The following is a 9,710-nucleotide window of genomic DNA, read 5'->3' as shown; positions in this document are numbered from 1 at the left end:
ACAATTGCTGCCTTATACCATATGATTCTTCAAACCATTTGACAGGTAGAAACTAAATATCCCCAGAGATCTTCTGAAACCATCAATGTCCCCATCATCTAGATTGTTAAATATAAAGTAGTAATCCAAAACGTTTTAAGTCAGTCAGAGTCAGTCTTTTTCAGTGTCACCTTATTTCAAATATTAACCATTTTTTGATTATTATCATATGTCAGTTAATCTTGGCTTATGCAACCCGTGATGTGAACAATACAAAACCCCTTTTCAAACTCTTAACAAAAACAGGACTATGTGGGAAGGCTATAACCATAGCCTATAGCCATAAACCTTTTCCACATAGCAAGACAGCTCTATAAACAAATTACCTTGCCCAAACCACCTCTTCAGAGCTAAACAGTCACCTGTACCTTTAACTGTAAATGTACATGGAAACAATACCTGATCTTATTGTATATTATCACCCATAACACCACAATGTAGGATGTTACTCATACTCATGACACACATACCACAATACACCAAACATATAACTGCAATATGAGTTATTGATAAACCTTATTGAGTTCCTATATATGTCTAGAACATTATCCAAAGGAGTCTTAAATTCAATTATTTTCCCCAATAACACTGTGGTGCTCCATGAACTATAATCCATCACAAAATCTTTCTAAAAGCATACCTAAGCTTCAACAATGTTACCATGAACCAAATTAACTTCAATACTGCTATCCAGTGTAGTAATGCCAGTTGCTGACCCAGCTTAATGCCAATAATAATGCCAACAGCTATCTGAGCCTAATAATACTATGCAAACCTAGCCTAGTCATGCTAATAGCTAAGCTATTTAATTTAGACCTATTATTAATGCTACTATCATGATTATCTTATCCTTAACAATGCTAATTTAACAGTTGAACCTACCACCTACTGATAAGCTACCACTAATATAACCTATCAATTGCCAACATATTACTTCTTATACATAATATATCTTAGTCTTTTAATCAACACTTGACACAACAACACTTTTCCAACACCTGGAACCACCATCAGCGTTCATCCCAAATCCTGGATCTTAAAACTCCATATTTAACCATGCTAGGCCTACTTATCTGTCCGTAGGCCTACTCATCCACAGCATAGCACAGATGTGATTTTTCCCACAAACTCTCTTTAACTTGTAATAATAATCTTATTATAAACAATGCTAACATGAAATTACCTTTTAAACGAAACAGAAACCTAAAGAGACTAGCTTAACCAGCCAATACACTATACACTATTTGACTACTACATTAGTGAATTATTTATGCACGTAAGCTATATGACTAAAGTATGTAAACACTTATATCATTTGCCTTTATCCAGTATCATGAAAATGTTTTAACATAGAACTGTAGAATTTTTTAAAGAAAATCAAAAACTAGCAGAACTGTATCTGTATCTCTCATTATTGCAAATTAAATTTTTAAAGGTCAAAGTGACTATGACAGCCCCAGTGTCAAGCAATGAAACTATTCCTCTTTTGCCTTGACCATCTATTATGGCAATATTATATTCTCAGCAAGCAGCACTCCACTTCTGCGGACAACTGCCCACTGAAATTCAGAACCATTCTGTTCTGGCGTTACCAACCTTTCAAAACCATTTTCCCACTACCACATTCTCATTATCAACCATTTCTAATATTTTGATCATGGAAGACCAAAACATTCAACCCAACACTTTGCAGTATTAAACATTCCCCAAAAATCTTTCAAAGTAAAATATTTTCCAATATTTCCCAGTTCAACATTCTTTAACCATCTCAGACCTACATCCTTTGTCCCCAGCAGACCTTTGCTCTGTTTACACAAGCCCCCACCTTTTCCTATTTCAACCAGCAGCTCCTCTGCCTGGTACCACACACACACACACACACAGCCTCTTCTCCTTAATCACAAGTTATACAAATATATGACGTCTTTTACCAATGCTCTGCCATGGACTTCTAATTCTACCAGCAACATATACTAAAAATCTATTATACTTCCATTCAACACTTCTTTGTATTCTATTTTAGCTTTACATCCACAACTTTTACACAACATGTCCACTCACTCTTGGAGTGTTTCAACTTCAACTTATTCAGACCTGATATCAGATATCAGCTGTACTCAACTTGTTAGTATATTATTTCCTCCACATGCAGGAAATGAGGTCTTCACATGCAGACCTGGTCTTCACATGCAGACCTTTCAGTTTTTCACATGCAAAACTGTTACTTTTATCTCTCTCATTCCTTCTCATGCAGGAATTGAGTCAGTTCTCCTCATATAGAACTTTAAGTTTTCCTCATGCAAAACTTCTTTGATATGGCTATAGTATTCCTCCACATGCAGGAATTTGCCTAGTTCTCCACATGCAGAACTTTTGTTTACATTAGTGTACACACAAATGCTTACCATAATCTGCAGTATTAATCCCTTGGTCTTTGTTTTAGCAAGATTCTTTGACTGGAGGACGTTTTAGACAAGTATTCATAACTCAGTGTACAGCCTGATCAGAGGAGACTAGCTGCTATTAAGCAAAGTTGCTCACCTTATTTTAAGTTGCGCATCAGCTTCTCCCCTGACCAAACCCCGGACTCTGAGATGATACTTAAATATTGTCCTTTCCAACTCCTGGCTGGCTCGCCAATTATGTGGTGTCAAATCCACATTAAATAATAAAAACTCAAAAGAAGTCCGCACACCATGGATGTATACTGCAAATGATGGCTTTAATGCACTCCGGAGCATTAGTGAAGAAAGCAAGTAAGTGAAAGCAAAGTAAGATAGGCTAACATCCTCTGGCTGTTGTCCAGCCTTTATACCCCTTCAAGTCATCCTAGACAGCACCCACTTTGTTTACAGATAACTGACCAAGTAACGTATGGTACTTCACCTTTGCCCTCTCATCCTGTCATTCATACATTCTTTAGGTTTTGTATACATTTCCTGTCACCAAACCTTATCTATGCCATTTTCTGCCAGGTCTGCTCTTTCACTTAAACCAGTCTTCCTTTCCCACACTGAACATACTACAGAATTCAGTTTCACAAAGCAATGATATTACACAGAATAAAGATACTACATAAAAGATATATAAACTAAAGGATATATTTCAATAAAGGCCACGACAGTAGGCCCCATAGACAGTAAAAGAAATGGACGAACAGACTCCGTCGTTCTCAATGGGAGGGTACTGAGTCATTTTTCAGTTGGTCCCCCCAGTACTGCGCAGACTCGCACTTAACTTCGTGACGTTAGCCATCGAACTGAATCTTGTAACTCATATGATAGATAGGCTACACAGAAATTCTTCTCACACTTCCTTCGCCTTCAAAGTCATCAAAGTTAAACATTTATTTATGTATTATTATTAATATCATCCTCACAAGTGATATCAAGTCGTGTTAATGTTGAAACTACCACACATGATCATCTTCAAAAACAGTCATGGTAAAACAAAACAAAAAAGTTATAGCCTTGAGGCTAATCTTCTTTCCATTTTTCTGACCTACGTCAATCCATCGAAAACCTCTGAAATGATTAACGTTAGACTACCTAACGGTAAAACTACCGTTTTTTCCATTAGGTTTACTTGCCTCTATGTTTTACCTTAACATAGGCTACAATGCTATTGTAGGCTACATAGCTTTGTTCACGAGTTTCCGTGCTGGCTGGACTACGCTTCTTATCTAAACAATACGGTTATCTCCCTTCAGTGCGTTAGCTTCCCTTCAACCGGACATGCTAAACATTCTTCTTACGGGAACCTAACGTTACGTACGAGGTAGTCGAGTCTTGTTTTGCCTTTTATTGTTTATGTAGATAACACAGAAGCTAAAATATCGGCACATGATATATGTTATATGAAGTTATGGGAGTTCTAAAAAATCCTAAATGGATGGGCGTTCTATGGGGTTAGCAGAGAGTTGATAACCACCGCTACATCGATGCTTCTACTTCCGGGAATTCGCCTGCCCCCTTGGTAGGCCCAGAGCCATAGAGAGAAAGAGTTGCGACACTCTTTGATGTCACCGCCAGTGCAGTCACGTGGTTCGTGTAAACCGCTATAGTTCCAAAACATACGCTGGCTGTCATGTTCTTCTATGGGACAGACAGCAGCGATTGCGTTATTTAACGGTAAATATATATATATAAACATACACCCTACTACTTTTTCAGCTGTTATTGCATGATTACATATTTGTTAATGTCAGTTTTGCATTTTGAGAGGCAGGGTGACAATGAAAAAGCTGTATATTACTTAGATACGTTTTACATTTTTGGAGGGAAAAGCTTATGTTCATGTTCGCATGGACAGAAGTACAGGCTAGAACGTCTCTAACTTAAGTTTTCTTTTCCATATCATTCATGTGATGACAGATGTCTCATGATTTTCATTTTATCGCAACTGGGCTGTATTATTGATTTCCGTGATTTTGCTTATAAATTCCGATTCAGCCATTAGCTTACCTTCGTGGTAGCGTTAGGTCTGCCGTGGTCCATTCAGCATTCGCCTAGCAGCTAGCTCACTTCTGATAAGTGGTCACCCCCAGACCACAACGTGAAACATGATCATGTTAAGACTAAGAATATAATTTTAAGATTAAGCCATTCACATATTATCAAAAGCATTATGCTTATATGTTTGGGTCTATAGGTAAGTGCAGAGCTATTAAGATTTTTCTCTGCTCTGGGTTAATGCACAGAGTAAGAGTAAGGTTAGCTGCAGAGAGAGTGATAGAGAACAGTGACAGGTGACACTCCCATTGGACTCTGTTGTACCTTTTTGCTTTTTTGAGAAAGAACAGTCCATTCAGCATTTACACCCACTTTTTCTGATAAGGCAGGAGTTGACCACACAACCATGATAATTTTAATACTAAGCCATGAACAAAGAATCAAATATATTAAAGAATAACAACTCATTAAGCTTGGATGAATGAATCAAATATTGTTTAATAAAAAATACTGAGTGAGACAACAAGATGTGTGTGTGTGTGTGTAAATGTGTGTATCTAACTGGAAAAACAAGAACAAAGTGAAGGAACAGGGAGGAATATTATAAGTGATTAATACATAAAAAAAAATCCTCCACATACATCAGGCTTCAGAGTGCATCAGGGCTGAAAGGAAGGACAACATTCATAATAAAGGTACCTGGCATAAGATAAAAATGAACAGTGTGGAACCAAAAAAAATGAGAACAAGCATGAATAATATCAACAAACATACGTACAGTGGCCACAACAACGATACTGGTGGTCCAGCAAGATCTGTTGAGACAGGGGCACAAATATATTCTAACAAGCCAGTTCACTCAGGACTGCCTAGAAAATACTTTCTCTTGCATACATCAGACTCACACCTGTGGAGTTCCACTATGCACTATGGCCAGTCACTGTAGGGCAGTTCCTCTCGACAACGCATACTAACATCCTCTTCATCTGTGTCCTGTACACTAAAAAGCAGATGAAGCGAAATAGGGCGACAATAGATTCAACAATGGACACAGCAGGTAACACTATATATAGGGCAAACCATTCACAACATATTATAACGTCGCAAATATACTATACTTTACCACACTTATAATAGCCCTGAGCAAATTCAAAAGTGGTTGAGGAGAGAGAGGGAGGGAGGATCCTTGGATGTATTCGGCCTCTCCATTCCCGGCACACCGTCAGCAGTCGCCACCAGCAGCCACTACCTGCAGACACCACCAGCAGCCATGGCCAGCACCAGCCACCATTACCAGCAGCCGGCACCAGCAGCAGCAGCCGCCAGCAGCAGCCACCACCAGCAGCCGCCGCCAGCAGTAGCCGCCACCAGCAGCAGCCACCAGCAGCAGCAGCCGCCACCACCAGCAGCCGCCAGCAGTAGCAGCCGCCACCAGCAGTAGCAGCTACCAGCAGCAGCCGCCACCTGCAGCAACAGCCACCATTACCTGCAGCCGCCACCATTACCAGCAGCAGCCGCCATCACCATCCTTCGCCAACACCAGCCAGCTCAAGCAGTCATCGCCTCCAGCAGCAGCCGCCTGCAGCAGCAGTGTTTGGGAAACAAATGAGTCACACTACTGTCTGAGTAATAAACATTTTAAAGCTCATTATGGCTTATGATAATTTTTTGTGTAAAATAATTTGTATTCCTACATGCAATCCAACAGCCCTTTCAAGGGTGTAATTAAACAAACCTTATTTCTACTAGCATCAGATACACAGTACTCAGCTGACTAGCTAACACCGCCAGGTTCAGCAGATACAACCTAAAAAAAACGTCCTTAATCAACCTTAATGATCCTAGTAATCTAACATCAATAATTTACTAAATAAAATATGTCAGAGATTCACTACTGAACTTCGTAATTTTTGGTGTAGCGATACCTTCTTCACAGCTCGCAAAATCGAGATAACTAAGTAGCAGGCAATGACTGAAAATCGGTTGTCTACCAAGTTAAGAAAATATATATAAATTGCACTGTGCACATACAAATAAATATAAGCATATGCACCATAAAGGGCCTATTTATATAATATACAGAGTTGACAATTCAAAAGAGGTAGCTATTTAATGAATTTACGCCTGGATATAACGTTAACGTTACCTTTACAGAGGGCGAAGTCAAGCTAACAAACTAGCAGGCAATCGGTGGTCTACCAAGATAAAACATATATATAATTACGCTGTGTACATACAAATAAAGATCAGTATTTGCATCATAAAGGGCCTCTGATAAAATATAAACAGTTGACAGTTCAAAAGAGGTAGCTATTTAATCAAATTACCCCTGGATATAACGTTACCTTCACAGAAGGCAAGTCAAGCTAACAAACTAGCAGGCAATCGGTCGTCTACCAAGATAAAAAATATATATATAATTACGCTGTGTACATACAACAAAAGATCAGTATATGCATCATAAAGGGCCTATGCTACAATATAGATACTTGACCATTCAAAACAGGTAGCTATTTAATCAACTTACCTCAGAAGTTACTCGACAGTCAGCAATGGAAGTGAATGATGTCCAACGCCATAGAATGGCTTTTTGGAACTACGTGAGGCTGCATACCCAGGAAGTAGGCGGCAAAAAGCGTACAACGGAGTCCAATGGGAGTGTCGCAACTCTTTCTCTCTATGGCTCTGGGTAGGCCTATTAGTACACTTTCAGAGGTACTACAGTATATTTAGAGTGGTAGGCCTATTAGTACACTTTCAGAGGTACGTACAGTATATTTAGAGTGGTAGGCCTATTAGTACACTTTCAGAGGTACTACAGTATATTTAGAGTGGTAGGCCTATTAGTACACTTTCAGAGGTACGTACAGTATATTTAGAGTGGTAGGCCTATTAGTACACTTTCAGAGGTACGTACAGTATATTTTCAAATAGTCAAAGTTGATTTCCTGTTGGCCTTGGACATGATCACAAAGTCCAAAACCACTCATGTTAACAACAGATGAATAACCCTTAATTTATACATATTACATATATACATATACAGATTTAGGGTGGGACGCTAAGGACTAGTCCTAATCAAAATTTTAAGATGACAAAATTGTCCCCACCAATATTTTAGCGAACTTATTTGTGCTGCTGATCCTTCCGACAGCCATGCACTACAGTACAAGAAACATCATTGATTGGCTGAAAAGCAGTTAGGTCGCAAAAACAATGACTTCAGACTTGACTTACGACTCCACTCAAAAGACTTCAGACTTGACTCGAGACTCCTGAACAAGTTGTATTTCATGCAATTATTGCTTTTTAAAAATCTAAATGTATTCATGTATTACTATTTTATTTTATTGCTACATACAGAATACTTTGGAAAACGTATAACGAGCGGCATGGCCCCTTTGCCATAATGTGCAACGTAACGCATGTGCGCACACTCACAGATATACTGTAAAAAAAAATGCATTGACCATGGCGACAAGAAATCCTCCCGGAGTTGTGCCTTTTATCATTATTTTCGGTTACAATAACTTCATGCACAGAGGAAATAAGCGAACAGCGACATGCAAGGTGTGTGGCACCAGGATAAATTAAGCCTATTCAACAACGTTCATCAGGCATCTCCAAACGCACCCAGATAGGTCAGTCACTTAGGCCTAGCATATATCATCACAGGTGACAAGCTAACCATCGCCGTGTTGTGCTAATGCTGGGAACAGACAGGGATGGACAAAAATACATCAGAATGTATTTCAAAATAAAATACCTAATAGGCCTACCCTCATTTTTAATGTATCAAAATAAAATACTGTATTGTTGTATTTAGAAAATACTCAAAATACTTTTTTCAAGGAAGTATGGAAGCACTGCAAAAAAGCTTTTTTATCCCAAACATTTAGCCTATTAAAAACTATATAAGGCTAGTAAAAAACAATACAATTTGGCCCCTGTCATACTAAATAGTATACCGTATGCAAGTTCATGTAGTGTGATCAGAATGAAAAATAATTCAAGAATTTACATTTACATTTAGCTGATGCTTATCCCATACGACCTACTGGTTAGCGCTTCGGACTTGTAACCGGAGGGTTGTCGGTTCGAACGCCGACCAGTAGGCACAGCTGAAGTGCCCTTGAGCAAGGCACCTAACCCCTCACTGCTCCCCGAGCGCCGCTGTTGTTGCAGGCAGCTCACTGCGCCAGGATAAGTGTGTGTTCACTGTGTGCTGAGTATGTTTCACTAATTCACGGATTGGGATAAAATGCAGAGATTACATTTTCGGGATCAAAAGAGTATATATACTTATACTTAACCACAATAATCAATAGGCCAAAATCATAATTATGTTTCTGTGCCGAATTTCGTAATTCAAGTCCAGTGCAGAACTGAATAAGAAAATCATAAGGCTATGTGTCTTGAAGTTCCAGTATGTGAGAAACTTGACATGCCTTAATATCTCCAACCTCAAGTATGCAGCTAATAAGGAAATAGAATTGTTATTTAATTAAACAAGGTGAACTTCTCCCCACTGTGGAATGCAGATAAGTATGCTACAAGGAAGAGAATTCAAACACACTCAACACCTTACCATCCATTGTGGTTCATTAAGATATCTGACATTTTTTCTGTTAAAGATCGGCATGGAGCCAATAGGACATTGTTGCCTTTGTCGGTGTCCTTATGTGAAGTTGCAGGTAAACTTGCTCATCTTTACTTGCGTACGACTTCACACCAGTGCTTCAGGGCAGCCGTGGCCTACTGGTTAGCGCTTCGGACTTGTAACCTGGGTTGCCAGTTCAGCAATAGCCGTCACTGAAAAGCTGGGAGTGTTTTGCATCATGAGACATCACTGCGCCTATTGCATTCTACTGTTGTTAGCCTTAAGCCTAGCTCAGTCATTATGTTATACCACATCGCCCTCCATTAGAAGTGCAATGAGCTGCATTGAGCATAATAAACTGCATTTAGAATACCAAATCTATATTTCTAGATATTTTGGTAAAAGTAACTTAAAAGTAGGCTAATACAATAGTAGTGTAATGCCTTACAATTCAGATACAGTAATATTATAATGTAACAAATTACTTTGAAATGACAGTAATGAGTAATAAACAGGGTTCCTACGCAGTATGGAAAACCTGGAAAAGTATGGAATTTGATTTGAATAATTTCCAGGTCTAGATAAGTATGGAAAAAAGAAACAAGGGTATGGAGAAATAT

The 9,710-nt window shown here is 38.8% G+C and overlaps 1 long non-coding RNA gene across 1 annotated transcript; it reads right to left on the bottom strand.

Annotated features, from left to right (window-relative positions):
• Positions 1–5,938: 5,938 nt before the first annotated feature.
• LOC143127897 (uncharacterized) lies at positions 5,939–7,170 on the bottom strand. The gene is made up of 3 exons (XR_012987718.1): positions 7,018–7,170; positions 6,226–6,297; positions 5,939–6,069 (listed from the first exon to the last, which is right to left on the bottom strand). It is a non-coding gene; the product is annotated as an uncharacterized LOC143127897 (long non-coding RNA).
• Between the last annotated feature and the right edge of the window lie 2,540 nt (positions 7,171–9,710).

The sequence above is a fragment of the Alosa pseudoharengus genome, unplaced genomic scaffold (genome assembly GCF_046254945.1).
Source record: "Alosa pseudoharengus isolate Yale_2024_CS ecotype anadromous, Long Island Sound unplaced genomic scaffold, YU_APseudo_1.1 YU_APseudo_1.1_scf_17, whole genome shotgun sequence".
In the NCBI taxonomy this organism is placed as follows: Eukaryota; Metazoa; Chordata; class Actinopteri; order Clupeiformes; family Clupeidae; genus Alosa; species Alosa pseudoharengus.
This window is presented reverse-complemented; position numbering and strand designations above follow the sequence as displayed.